The following is a 15,421-nucleotide window of genomic DNA, read 5'->3' on the forward strand; positions in this document are numbered from 1 at the left end:
CTTTGAAAGTGTGCATGTGGGAGGTTGCAGAATATTTTTCTTTTAAGATGTAGTGCTTAATCAGTTCTTGTAATTAGTATTTTAGAACCTGATTTATTAAAATAGCATTGTGAGGTACAGTGTCTCTTTCAGGTAAGAGTTTTGAGTGTCAATCTGTTGCAACCATCTGATATAAAAAGTTCATTTAATATTTTGGAGCATGTATTTCTGTCCCGAAGTGTCAATAATTTTTATTTGGAAACATATAAAATGGAGAAGATATTGTAAATAGTCAGATCTTGGAGACACCTTCCTGTAAATAAAACATTTTTTAATAAGAGTTGGGTAACTATGTGAATATATATATAAAAAGTAACTAAAATAATAATGTCAAATACTAAAATTGCTTTTCCAAAATTTATTAACTTTTGATTGGATTTTAGTATATGATAGTTATGTTAGGGTCTAGTTTCTCTATTTATCTTTAAATTATCTGGTTTCACTATAAAAGCAACATTGTTTCCTGCTTTTCTTCTGTGCTTGACACTCAATATTGGATTTATTCCAAGAGCACTCAGGGGTGTCATTCAATGGCAGTCACTTTCTCCTTTATAGTCATCTGGGATTCCTGCCGAGTCTAAATCTGTGGGACAGGAGGTACAGAGAGAGTTAAGTAATTGCATATTTATTCTGGTTCTCAGGCAGGTTTTGCAGCCTGTGCTGAGTTCAGCAGAGCTATGTCTAGATGGCTCATAGTGCTTGGACTGGCTAGTTTCACATTAGCTCCAGTAAGTATATGGAAAATGTAGTTGCAGTAGTGGCTGCAGTGTACCTAAGCCTCAGTCTAGGTCTTTTAAAGGGATATGAAAAACTAAGCTTGAGTTTAATGCGGCTTTCCTCTGGTTTTGAGAAAGTCTCTCTTCTATCTAACTTTCTGCCTTAGTAGAAGCGTAGCAGAAATGCCTGCAGAACAGATGAAGCTAGTCTGATGTTTGATATTTTATACCTTATTCTACTGAGGTTGATTTTTTTAAAGTGATGCAGAATCACAGAATCATAGAACTGTTTGTGACAGAAGAGACCTTAAAGATCATTCAGTTCCAACACCCCTGCCATGGGCAGGGACACCTTCCACTAGACCAGGATGCTCAAAGCCCCATCCAACCTGGCCTTGAACACTTTCAGGGATGGGAAAATATTTACATTTTATTGCCATTCAAATCTTACAATATTTTTTCTACTGTTAATCAACTAGATTAATGACAGCTTTCTAGGATGGAATGAGTATTCAGTATTTGATTTGATGTGATAATGTGTTATGTTGTTTTTGATTAGGACGTAGGTAAAATAGTGTTGTAAGAAGCTATTAACATATAGAATGATGACTCCAGTGGTGGTAATAGGCCTAAGTCGTAATTATTGACAAATAAAAGTTAAAAAAAGTATTTTATGTAGCTAGACAGTGATGCTGAGTAATTAGGTGTGGTCTCTCAACCATCTTGATCTTTTAGTGTTGGTTCTGATCCCAAGGAAGAGGGGAAAAAGTAGCAGTGAGGGGAACATGTACATGGGAATGAATAATTCTGAAGTATAAAAGGAATCATATGTGTGTGTAGCAGAGAAAGGTGAATAACTATTAGCTCTCTAATAGAAAAGATTTTGTTCAGGACAGGGACACAGCAAAAGAGAGGTTCAGGAACCACAAAGGACAGAATGGAACTTGTTAATGGTGTCACAATGGAAGGAAGAAAGACACAAGGCTGGAAGAAGTCTGGTGAATAAGTATGTAATACTTGTCTTCTGTCATTTGTGAATTAATTCAGGAAGCCATATTCTAAAGTTCTGTGAAGACCATGAGTAAAATCTATGCTGAACTTTGTGTCCTGTGACATTTTTAGTGATGTTGATGATTAGACTACTTTTATTCCATTTTATTGGAAATATATATAAAAATATATATACTAATTAAAGTGTAAGAGTTCTAGAGCAGCAGGCAATGATGCCTCAAATTATTAATATTCTTCTGTGGGTTTGGTACATATTATTCATATTAATTCATATTAATAACATATATAATAATATAATACAGTTACAGTAAATACAAGGCAGCTGTAATGCCATCGAGAAGCTTCTTAGGAGGTCATAAAGCATGAAAGCAAAGCTTTCCTTCTTTGTGTAGTTGCTAGACATGAAGGTGAAAATATAGTCACATAGTTCAGCATTTGCGTTTTACTTGTTTTATTTTTGAACATATATACCTATGTCTTGAACTCCTGTATGCCTGTATTACAGATATTGTGTATTTATCTCTGTCTTTCTGCTTCAGCAACTTCTTTCTCCCCCCCCCCTCTTATTTCCATTTGGTTCTGTCTCTGAAAACCTTCATTTTAAGTCCTCAAGATGGTAGCAGGAAAAATGGAAGGAAGTGTGGTGCTGTCATGTAGTGATACGTGAAATGCATGCATAGGTGTGGGTCACATTACAGTGGTAGCTGTGATTAGGATATGTTTAATTAAATTTTACAGCTTCTAATTGATGTCTGATTTGTCAGTGAGATGCAATATTGTTACATTAAGTGGACAGTTTGATGAATGTGATCTCATTCCAAATTTTATCTGTAAATGAGCATTTAAACAAAAAGAAATTAAACTGTTGAAATTCAGTGTTAGAGATTTCTTTAGCTGTTTCTTTTTTTTCCACCTTATTTTTTCTGATTTCCAGTTGAAAAATCTTTTGTGAAAACTGTGTTTACTTACTTGAACATGTGTAGCAACTGTGAAATTTAATTCACGGTTTCACCATTCCTCATGTTACTAATGTATTTCCTATCTTTTATAATGATGTTGTACTGCTTCTCATACAGTTTAATTCTACTACATATTTAAGTTCAGTTGCTTTAGACTTAAAAAGTTACTTAAATTAGCAAAGCTGTACATCTCTTTTGTGATGCCACTGAGGATTGTGCAAATTCTTGTATCTGTAACTTTTATATTAGGAGAAACCCATTCATTAAGCAAATAAGGTGGATATGAATTTCATGTCTAGTGCAGAAGAGTAAGAGAGAAAGTTAGGTGACGTAACTAGCTTATACATTACAATAGTCCAGTATGAATGAATGAGTTCCTCAGCAGTCTTCTTACCAATAAGTGCACCAAATGGAGACAGCTTCTGCTACTTATTTACCAGAGGCACTGACTTAAGGGGAAAAAACAATTCTATACTTGTGAATGTGTTGAATGCATTATATTAAGTCAAGAGACCAACTGTATGTGCGACAAGATTAACCAAATGCATGAATGAGTGCTGGTCACCCTTATAAGCCTGATACTTAGGGTACATCTGACAGTAATGCTATATAAGATATTTCAGAGTGGCAGCTCCTCCATGGCAGTTGTCTTCTATGACCTAATCTTGATTTCATACTAAACAATACAATGAATGAAACAAAATGAAGATATTATATTATATAAGTTGTCCTGTAACAAGACCATGCCATTCTTTACAAGCAGCTTTTCTTCTGGTGAATCAATAAGAGGTGAGATAAGTGCACTGGAGTATTCAAAGCATGACTGAACTACTAAAAGGGGAGTTACTGCACCTAAACTGATGACAACATGGTCATAACAATTGGAAGTCTTGTGCTATATTAATCCTTGATAAAACTGTATCTGAAGTATTGCAGTTAAATTAATTTGATCTGTCATGTTCTGTTACCTAACCAATACCATGCTGTAGTTTGAATTCAAAGAAGCAAGCTCTTCTTTATGTTAAGACCTATCTGAGATTTTCTAACAGAATTAATCAAAAGTTGCTAACAACAGATAATTATGATGTATTAAAATATTACATTTCTTTTTTCTTTTAGCATGCTAGTTAAAATATTCTAATTGATTAATCTTATTTTTAATAATTGGTGTAGTACTGGCCGTATTTTTATCTGCTCTCCTTTTTTTTGTGTTATGGCAGTTTGAGAATTCTTACTGCTCGACCTGAACACTGTATTCCTGTGGTCTTCCTGGCTTGGCCTTCCCTGCAGAAAGTGCCCTGCTGTGGAATTGTCTATTTCCTAGGCTAACATAGCCTAGATATGCTATTTTTATCATACTTTTGTAAGGAAGCAGAACTTCTGTAAGTTTATGCAATCATACTATCTGTCAGTCCCCCACAATAAATCTTGAACCTGTTGACCAACTTCAAACAAATTTGATTGAGAAGTAGAGGCCTCAAAGATGCTTATATCCATGAAAACAGGTGGACTATATAACAGGAAAATGCAAAATAGTGCATCTGCTGAGGAAGAAGCATTAAGAATGCCCAATGATGTGCTTACAGAACTACCTGGGTTTGTTCTTATTTTGCTTCCACCCATACTAATTTATTTCTTTATTCATTCCATGTCCAATTGCCATTGTCCAATCCAAGTAGAACTACTAGCCACATGTTATTGTTTTCTTTGAAAATTCTTCATTTAATTAATCCTGTGCAATTTGGTTGGAATCCCTGCTCCTTCAAATACAGTTTAGTTTGTGTTTTATAAAGAATGACAGCTGTCTTTTTTTTATTCTAACATTAAATCATGAAAAGGTGAGGGGTTTTTTTCACTTAAGAGAAAGAAAAATTAGTAGGAAGATAATTGTGGACTATTTCTTTTCTGAATTTTGACTTTCATTGGCCACAGGACTAAAATATTTATGAAAATAGGTTACTTCGTGACACTTCACTGGAGAACATACATGCAAAAGAGAATATGCATGAACTTCTAAGAAAGAAAGTTTTGCGTTTATTTACATCTAACTACCATAATGGTAGAAGTGTATGACAATCTTGAAAAGGAAGAATTTGTATTGAATGGTAATTTGTTAATATTTTTTCATTTTATGGAGCTTGGTGAAAAGTTATTTGTGGCAGAAATCCATTTTTGAAATGGCATTATGCTTCCCTAAAAAGTTCCTCCAGTTCCAAAACTGTGCATATTTTGGACATATCCCTTACAATTTCAGCAACAAAGGGAACACAGGACAGAGACAACAGTCTCTGCACTAAGTAATACTAAATACAAGTCTTTAAAATTACCCAGTTCATTTTCAAAACTAGTCTATCCAATGCAGTGATGAAACGTAGGTCCTGGGGAAACAAATAATGTGGCACACAATAACAAAGAATGGAGGAAAGGTCACGCAGAGGAGGTTGAAATAATGCCATATGAAGAGCTTTACTTCAGGCATGTTCTGTTTTTTAAATGCTTTGCTTTTGCAATCTCAGCATTCTTCTAATGTAGAAGATTAATCAAAATTTTCCTTTTTAAAAAGTAATCATAGTAGCAATTCCTTCATACAGATTTACTGACCTCGTATTTATCACAATGTTGTGAAATTTAGGTCTACTCCTCAGACTTCACTGCTCCATCTAGCTAGTTGCAGCATTATGCTGTTGTTCAATGTGGCACATGAGGAACTAGAAGAAAATGAGATAAACATTGCAGGTAGGCCTAATAATTACTTGTTATGAATTATTTAATATATTTAAAATATAATATATGTATGCATTACATTTCATTCAAAAAGACCCCTAAGCACTTTAAGCTATGTTTAAAAGAAAATTGCTTTTTTCCACTTGCTTAAATGCACCCTCTGCTGGGGTAAAACACAACAGCTGTGAAGTGCAATGTGATCTGTAAGCACAAGTGTTCAGGAATTCTGTTTTATGGCTCATCTGAAATACTGCAAGCAGCCAAATTCCAAGTGTGCTTCTTTGAAAGCAAAACTGGGAATTGATTTAATGTTGATTGACAGTGGAAAATATCACCTGTATCATCTTGAACCGGTGCTGGTGTTCATGTCTTAAAACCTAATTCTACTTGTATATTCACAGGCTGAAGAGATACAATTTCTGGTAGTTTGATTTGTCTGTAGGAATTTCCATATTTTTCAGCCTGATTTATTTCTGTTAAATGAAGTTGAAAATAGCATCATGGAACTGTTTCATGTTGTGTTTGTGTTGTTCCTGTGTTGAGCTGAAAACACTTGTTCGCTTTTCAGAGAAACTGCATTTGTTGTGGTTGTTTCTGCTTTAAAAAAAACAAACAACCAATGACAACTTAAACTTACCTGGAGCTTCTCCTTGCTTCTGAGCGTTGTATTAATTTCCTAAGAATCTTGCCTCAGGTGGCAATGAGTAACTAAGTATGGAGACCCAGCATCAGAGGCTTCTTCAGAGACAGAATGTACTTTTGTGTGTTCTTTCCAATTAAGTATTATTAGAACCCCCACGGAAACCCTGCAGGTAGCATAAGGGAGTTGAAAAAGAAAGTGTTTTCCCTCTTCCTGTTGAAGAGTCCAAATAGAAGAAAGTTGGCAGTAGCTATCTATTCAACAGAGAGGCAGGTTTTGCAGACCTTAAATAAGTTCAGTGGGCAAAACAGTCTTAGGATAAGAGTGGAAGGAATGTTCCACTCCAAAATGAGTGACTTAGCAATTAAACCCTTTTTGTTTGGTTTTTGTTTCAGACCTTTTTCTTTATTTCAATCTTTTTTCTTCTATCAGGTTTCTAGTAGTAAATACCATTCCAGAAACCAGTGCATCCCACTAAAGACCATGTGTCACTTAATCATAATACTTTATCTGAAAGACCAGTGAAATAAAGAGACTTTACAAGCAAATAGAATTTTTACTATATATTCTCTAACCATAAGGGGATTACTTGACCTCCTGTGTCTTTCGCACACATCAAACTCTATACTTAAGCTGTCTTGAAGCTTGAGTTCATCCTCCAGGGATTTTCCTTTTGTCTGTCAGTCTACAGATAGAAAAATATGTCCAGTTATATTTAGCCATATGTTGACCATCTCTGCCTTTTGATTGTGACTATTATCAAATACAAAAATATTTTCATTTACACTGACTCTGATAATGACAGCTTTTTGGTATTTTCTAATTAACAGTCTGTGCAACTTTCTACTTGGCTTGTTAATAGGAATTCATTTAGGTATTCTTTGACCTCAGTAGAGTCATTACTAAATTATTACTTGTTTTCCTCTCCGTAGAACTTTAGAGCTCCTTATGAAAGACTGTTTCATGGAGACTGATGCTTTGAGCGTCATTGTTCAGTGAGACATTTCCATGTCTCAGACCCTTATATACATTGCTTTGTAACCTGTAACTGGAGATCTGCATGGGCATATGCATGCTGCTCCCACTTAGGGACTTGTTTCAGCTGTCCCTACACAAAAGAACCTTTAGTTGTTCCTTACTATGACTTCAATGACAACTGCTGAGTAAACACCTAGTTTCTAACTGTCAGTGAATGATGGGAGCCATTATCACCTTACAATGTAACTCTCTTTATAAGACCACCTGTGGCTCACAGGTGATGGAATATGGTGCTGCAGCTATCAGTGAACCTAATTTTAAACCACCACATATGGCTAATTTTTCTTTTCTGACAGTATATCTTATTTCATCTGACATTTTGTTTGTGTTGGAAAGTTAACGTGAGTAACAATATTTCTATTTGAGAAAGCCTTGCACAGTAACTAAAGTTGTTTGTTCTTGAAGTGTGCCTTGACAAGTATGGGAAGATCTTTTTATTCCCAGTCTCTTCATGAATTAAGGAGATGATATAACCATGTGTGCAGAACCTGGTGAAAACTGTGCTTTCTAAAATTTTCAAAACCTTAGAAAATGTCTAATCATTTGCTTGAGAAGTTCTACATTATATATTTTGACCCAATTAATTTTGATCCATCCAAGTCCAGTGATTCTGTATTGCAGCAATTTAATCAGTAGTTTTGGAATCTTTCAGATTTTGTGGCTTATTCAAATAGATGGGTGCTACATGGTTAGACAAGTACTAGCCTCTGGGTTAGCCATCGACAAGTCTGCCATTTGATTCCCGCCCAATACATTTACCTAAAGATCTCAGCTCTAATAAATTAAAAAAATTACTTCTCTATTTTTTACAATTTTGAAATTTTCTATCTTCTTAATTGGGAATGTGAGATATTAGAACTTCCCCTTCAAATATTTGGTGTTCATTCTGCTGTTTTGACTTCTGTATAGAACACTGAATTTCTGCAGTAGAGAAATAAAAATACAGATAAGAAATGTAATTTTGTCTTTTCACCCAGAGGGTAGTGCAGCCTCTCCCTTAGTTCACAATTGTAGAAATACTTGTGCAGATGTTTATGTAGAATACTCTCCTCCACTGACGTTCAAAGCATTCATCTGCAGCCTAATATATCTGTCTTAAATGAGCACCTGTTTTTGGCATCACAGGAAAAGCAGAACACAGAAAACAAGCAAATTCCTCTTTTGATAGGTGTTGAAGAGGTTACTGGGAAGGGATATGAAAATGACCACAGTTTTGCCTCCCTTTTACAGATTTCTCAAATATCTTTGCTGATCAACCAGCAAATGCCCCACCAGATTATGATTTCCTGTAGTTAGTGCTTAATCCAGTTAGTGTTATGATTTTATCTGATTTATAGTCTTGTTTCTGTACAGCACTGTGAGTATCCTGACAGTGTTTTGTAAGGTCATATTGTTAATACTCATGATTCAGCTCAAAACCAACATAATAGAACTATGTAGTAAATGTTGACGTGGGTTTTATGTGTTTCGTGATGATGGGAAATAGTTACCGATTTTTGGGGGGGACCAAGTCTAAACCCTAACCATAGGAAAAAGAAGTTTTTGTCACACTCAAGGATGATAATTACCAACAAGAACCAAACAGATTTAGAATCACCCCCTATTATAGGTATTAAATACCTTGGTACAGATTGCCCTGAGTTCCAGGTATCACTCGTGCTGGTAACATTACAGTCAAATTAGTTTTCTATCCAGCCTGTCAAGGTGGAAATGTCAGGTGGGGAGACAGGCTGGTTATTGCTGGCACTAAGGAAAACATCAAGCAATTGAAGAATAAGTAACAATAGCAGTAATAAAAGCTCTCTCACTTTTTAGTCTGTTTCTCAAAAACTTCCTTGTTGGGTTGCAAACGTAAAAAATGAGCTTTCCTGTGCTAAGTGTACAATTCAGTACTTACGCAGTTGCCAATGGCCTGCCTTCCAACCTGCTAAATGCAATTTGGTTTAGTTTGAACAATTTATAAAATGTTACCTATAAGTAGTACATATTCGATTTAAGTAAGAGCATAACATTATTTCTCACTATTATTTTCTTACTGCAGTATTTTTCTTATATTTCATGTTTTCAGTCTTGTATCCTGCCCTCTGAAGGTTCTCAAGGGCGGAGGGGTTTGCTTTGTTACCCTTTAACAAAAGCAGATATGTTCACCAGCTGTAATGCTGACCCATAAATGGAGTTCTGAATATATGAAACATACTTTTATAAAAATCTCTGCTTGTTCCAGACTCAAAACACTCTTGAACATAACTCATATAGGTGGCTTGCATGCATATACCATGAATTTTTGAGTCCTACATAAAGAAATCTAAATGTTTTTACATGGCTGTACATGCCCATATGCTTAAAAATAAGCACATAATAGTAACAGTTTTCTTATGGAATTGTAGGCAGTTAAATTTTGTATGGAGTTTTAATCTTGGAGAATTCAGTTGTTGTTCCTATTCTATAAATTCTGAAACTTGATAAGCAATATCTAGCATCTGGGCTCATTTTAAAAGTTACAATTCCTGCATTTTTTTATCAAATTGCACCCAAGCATCAATGAATTCACTGTAAGGGTTTAATTTTGTATAAAGACATATTTTAAAAACCCCCACTACTACAAAGTAGTTTGAGATTTGGCAGCTGTGAGTTGTGCATTAAAGTGGGATTTCAGATTAATAGATTACTTGTATTTCTAGATTCCAAGCAGTTGTTAAATGGTTGTCTTGAACTCTGGAAAACAGAAGAGATAAGTGGAAATACACGTGTTTAGCATCAAGTCTGGATTTTCTAGTTTATGCTGACCACTAGGGAGAAAAATGCCTTCATTTCAATATCAAATAGATACAAAATAAAAAATAACCGTGTGTCTGATTTTATTAAAATAAAATATCTTGTAAAGTAAATATAATACAAGTTGGATTTGGCTTTGATATTGTATGCCTGTGACGATTTCACATATTAGGGTTTTTTTCCAGGTAGTCTGCCCAGTACTAATTAAAACCACTGAATTTAACTTCTGGGCTCCTTTGTAAAAATTAATCTGTTTGGATTAATATCTTGACTGTAAACTGGAAGAAATTTCACAACACTGTGTTGGATAATTTGTGAACTTTTAATAAATGAGCTAAGTAATATTTTTACTGATCATATTCTTATTTATCTTTGCAGATTTAAAAGGTGTTTTCAATACTTAATGCATAAAAATACCTAAAATGATCTAGTTACAGCATGGCATATAATAAATTATGCTACCATTGCGTGCTTTTCTAGGAACTGTTATTTGTGTAGCAGCAACAGACTCAGTCCTTGGAAATAAAAAAAGTGAAGTAGCCTGAAAAGTATCACATGATGGCACTGTTTCCATTTCCACCTCCGATATTATGAAATAAAGCTATAATAAACTGGTATTAAAATGGTATGTAATTCCAATGTAGTTTGTATAATTTATGTAAAAGAAAAATCTAACCAGTGTGGTTATTAATATAGGTATTAAAATGGATGTATAGTTTTCTTAGAAAAGTGTTTTGTAAAACTTTGCATATTTATAATATTCCTTATTTTGATAGTAGAGCAAGAATACTCCACAATATATAATGTTTATGGATGCTGAACTGTACAGATTCATTTAGTATTGTGTTAGGAAAAAAATCCCTGTTAATTGTTGTGTAAATGAGATGGTTTATTTTTTGTTTTGATTTTATTGTGGAAAGAAAGCTAATGGCTGTCCTTTTTGTATTTATTATAAAGCCTTTTTGTGGTAAATTAGATCATTAATACAGCCACATTTTTTTAAAAATGCAAATTAGCTTTCCATGAGCAGAAAAGAGCTTAAAGTGTAGTAAGGTCAGAGGCAGGATCAGACATATTTGTAAAATGAATTATATTCAAGTAGGAATATGAGGGAAAATATGAATGTAAAAAAGTCAGTGATTTATAGTATATAGATGTTAGATGTCGTATTATTTAATTTTAAAATATTCTGACAGAATATCCATAAATGTTCATGTTCTTTTTAGTAATATAAATAAATAATAACTTCTAAATTAATATTTTCTATCTGTAGAATCATCAATATTAAATTTTAGCAAGAGAAAACACATTTGTGATTAAAAAAAAAGGTGGTGGGTGTGCTTTTACTATGCTGCAGATTACTTTAGACTAAGGTAAATATCCAGTCCCACCATTCTCTCATACGAAATTTCACAATTTTGTACATTTTGCTATTATGGAGATTATTGCAAAAGCAAACCAAAACAAAAACCTTGCAAGAGGAAGTAAGAAAAGTACCCACTGGTGATGCAGAGCTAATAGCTGGGACTTGGATATATGTCAGATCGGGTGCTTGCACTCCAGGAATATCCTCTGCCAGTATAAACTTCTGTTCTGAGCAGTGAGGCTTTTTTGTCTCTTTTTTGGTGTGAAAGCAGGAGCAGCAGAAAATGTGTGCTTAAAAAAAATCTGTCATGTAAAATTTCTCTTCTATTTAGTGCATTATCAAATGCAGCTAAATAGAAGACAGCATAATAAATTCTTCTGAACTTAATCAGTAAACTGGTTATAATAATAACAAAAAATTGTTTCAGAAGATCTTAAAAGGAATATATTATATGCAGTATGTCATAACATTTAATCATCAAAGAAAATTGCTCCTGTTGCTAAAATCAGTGGTAGAAGCTCACCGTATCAGTCTATTAAATTTTTTTAAAATAACATCTTTAATTTGGTTGCTTTAGTCAGTAAACAATACTTGCATATTTTTAATTTGACATATTAAAATATTTTCTAGATTTTCCAGTTAGAAGTACTGTTTTACACAAGTGTTTCAGTGTTAAAGTACCTCTCTTGTGGTATCTGATAGTCCACTCCATTGTATCATTTTTGAGTAAGAGAATAAAATTACTACTATTATTTTGAATCCTTTTTGCAAAGTTTTTAAAAGATCTAGTGATGTATCTGGACTCACATAGTAAATTAAAATAGACAGGGAGAAGCATTCATTACTCACAGCTTTCTATTCATTTTTATGTCCTATTTGTTCATGTATGAGGTGAAGAATTTCAGAATACAGTGAGTGAACACTGCTCTGCTGAGTGTATTTTACCATTCAAATTACTTGCAATTTCATAATGCCAGTGTTACTTCTCAGGACAAATTTCATACAATAGTAATTCTGTGATTATTCACCCAGTTTAATTAATTCAATTAAGTAAGTCTGCTGTCAGGTGTCCCTTTAATAATTGAATCAACATGCAGATACATAATAAGCATAAAAGCATTTCTGTGGCTGCAGTAAATTTAGATCCAAAAGAATCTGCTATTCCACTACATTTGATATAGATTATTCTATAATATTTCAGTAATGGGTTGCACAAAGGCTGCCTTTTAATTCTTTGCTTTCTCAAATGTCTTTATATATAATGGTTTAAAACAGAAGGTGTTCAAAAGAGGGTGACCTTTTTCCATTACCATAGTTCCTGTCATTAATGCATTATAATTTTCTTTAGAAGTCTGGAAAAAATGTGTATATGTGCACTCTGCAGCAGGTATGAATCAAAGTGTGTTAGTGAAAGTTAAGAATTGTCTGTTATTACTAAAAAAAGAGGGGGAAAAATAAAAAAAAAAAGTGAGGAAGTAATTTTATTGTTATTTTTACTGTGAAAGTTTAAACAAACCTTAATCTTTATACAAAGCAGTTACAGACTTTAGAGTTTTGGCATTTGTAATCTGAATGAACAGCAGTTGACCTACTCAGATACTAAAAATAATATGCCCCTTAACTAAATTTAAAGCTAATACAATGTTGTATTAGGCTGGATTGTGTTTAAAGGCCAATAATATATCTCTGTCCTCTGCAATACATTACCATAGATGTTATTTTAATAACATATATATTAAAAAACATGGTAAATGATTCACTTGGCTTATTCTCAATAGTGCTTGATGTCATAATTACTGTAAATATTAATTGCTGTGCTAAAAATGTAAGCAGGATGACTTTGTATGAGATGAAAAATGAAAATAGTCTGTGTACGGGTAAATAGATAATCATACAAAAGTAATTGGGGTTTTAAAACCCCAATCTATTCTGCCAGCATGAGCTCGTTTGCATGTTAATCACAAGAGTGATTTCCTACTTCACAAGGAAGTCCACACTCTTTCATAACCACTTTTAATTGCATTTAAAATGTTGCAGGGTTGGAATATTAGAAATGTAGGCGTATCAGTGTCAAAATAATAAAAAAAATGTTTCTGAAAATCTTTATAAGCCGCAGATTATGGGCTTTCTTGTTAGAAAACATAAAATATGTTTTAGAATATATTTTAAGTGAGGTATGTTAAATGATAAAACCAGATTAATTTGTACATGTGTTGTTTCTTTAGAAATTTGATAAATGAAAATCTAATTGTAGCTGGAAAGTATAGAATGCATTTTTACTAGTAACTTCCTTTATATATTGACCAGTACTTTCATTAATTTCTCATTTAATGATAAAATAATACATTAACAACAGTCAAAATTGTGGTTTTATAATAAAACATAAAGCAGTGTGACATGAGAAAGTTGTATGTCTAATTTTCAGTTATATAGCATTTTACCTGTATTTATATTCAGAGGAAACCAGTTAATGATTTTAATGGAAAATAATTTCTCTGCTTTCATATATAGATTTTTGCTAATTATTTTGAAATTGTATACTAAACATAAAAGAAGCCACAAAAAGCAAATACAGATCAGAATTCATATAATTTATGTATGCTGCATACTGTCACTTGAAATTGGTCCTAGAATAAATTGTGACAAAATTTATGTATTTATTATTATTTATAGCTAACTCTACCTTTAAAATTAGAGATAGGAATAAGAATACTAGAAATCTATTTAACAGTTCTTTTTTCTCTTAATATTCGAAGCTGTGAAGTAATGAATGGACAACATTTTAAGTGATTTTGTGATATTCATATAAGATTCAAAAGAGCTTCCTCTGTAATCTGTAAAAGGCCAATGTCAAAGTAAAGACAAAATGACTTGTTCTCTGAAGACAGGAATGAAGAAATGTAGCTCTCTAATAAAATAGTGTTAAGTTCACAATGGTTACAATGTGATCAGTCTCAAAGATACAAAAACTAATTTTTAGTCAAGCTGTTAAAAATTATATATTTAAGAAGATGAAAAGTTTTAGGATTAAAGAAAAATCACTCACAATTTTAAAGAGGGTATATTTGCTTTCATCACCAGGTGTTCTTTCTAATATAAATTACCAAGATGATGTTTCCATAACATAGCTTGGGGTGCTCTGGAGATTAAAACTACCAAAACAGACCTATTAAATTTTTCATAGGGAGGGTCCACCAGGGATAATAAGCCAATATTCCTTGTCCCATATTCCAGATGTTTTATGTAATTCTGCATCTTGCTAAACCTAAATCGTAGCTTTTCCAGAAAAAATGTACTATGGAGACTGAGATGAAAGGCAAGAACTGTTGAAATGTTAATTTTACTATCTGCTGTTGAGGTCTGTTACCTTTTTTGTATTTTTTTCTTACTCCCAGTAGCTCAGTTCTGTTTTATGAATGTTGTGGTATTTCAGTTGTTTGAAGTTTTGAAACTTGGAGCATAACTTTGACTTGGCAAAACACAATGCCACATGGTGTGTGACACACTGATGTATAGTCTTTGATCCATACGATTTACAATCTTTCTGCTTTCAACTTGATTCTAGATGAGAAAAATAAAGTTTAACAGTAAAACAATCATAACAATAATCCTTGTAACATAAATTTAGAATAATTATAAATAAAATAATGCTGTGCAGTAATTTACAAGTAATAATATAATAAGCAAAAATATATTTTGTTGATTTTTTTTTTTTCACGTAGACCATGGACATTTAAAACTCATATTGCGGTTATTGCCCAACTATGGAATACTTCTGCATTGTTTTGAAACAGTCAGTGCTTTAAAATAAAGTACCACTATGCTTCACGGATCGGTTGACAAATGTGATGAAATAAATACACTAGGCCACTCTTCTGATTCCCACACCTCGGTTTCCTGTTGTACTCTGGTGATAGCTGACCAGCAGAAGAGCTCATGGACTGATTCCTGCTATAGTTTGGAACAGACAGTCTGGTCTAAGTGAACTGATGTCTAATCATTTTTTTGATCCAACACAAGATATAGAAGGTACATGGGATTATACAAGGGGAATGAATGAATGCCATCGGACAGGGAAATTCTTTTGCGTCCCATTCAGGCTGTTCTAGGAACAGCTAGATACCCCTGGCTGCTGGCTGGTCCATAGATTTTT

The 15,421-nt window shown here is 33.3% G+C and overlaps 1 protein-coding gene and 2 long non-coding RNA genes across 3 annotated transcripts in view; 1 reads left to right on the forward strand and 2 right to left on the reverse strand.

Moving 5' to 3' along the window:
• Positions 1 to 15,421, forward strand: part of FOXP2 (forkhead box P2) — a 347,593-nt gene that overhangs the window by 77,995 nt on the left and 254,177 nt on the right. The window lies entirely within an intron of this gene.
• On the reverse strand, positions 383 to 6,240 carry LOC120323202. The gene is made up of 3 exons (XR_005563443.1): positions 6,087 to 6,240; positions 5,327 to 5,433; positions 383 to 622 (listed from the first exon to the last, which is right to left on the reverse strand). It is a non-coding gene; the product is annotated as an uncharacterized LOC120323202 (long non-coding RNA).
• Positions 6,638 to 7,094, reverse strand: LOC120323201. Its single transcript, XR_005563442.1, has 2 exons — positions 7,004 to 7,094; positions 6,638 to 6,774 (listed from the first exon to the last, which is right to left on the reverse strand). It is a non-coding gene; the product is annotated as an uncharacterized LOC120323201 (long non-coding RNA).

Source organism: Pipra filicauda, unplaced genomic scaffold, assembly GCF_003945595.2.
Source record: "Pipra filicauda isolate LSUMZ 115617 unplaced genomic scaffold, ASM394559v2 scaffold210_size2929891_pilon, whole genome shotgun sequence".
Lineage (NCBI taxonomy): Eukaryota > Metazoa > Chordata > Aves > Passeriformes > Pipridae > Pipra > Pipra filicauda.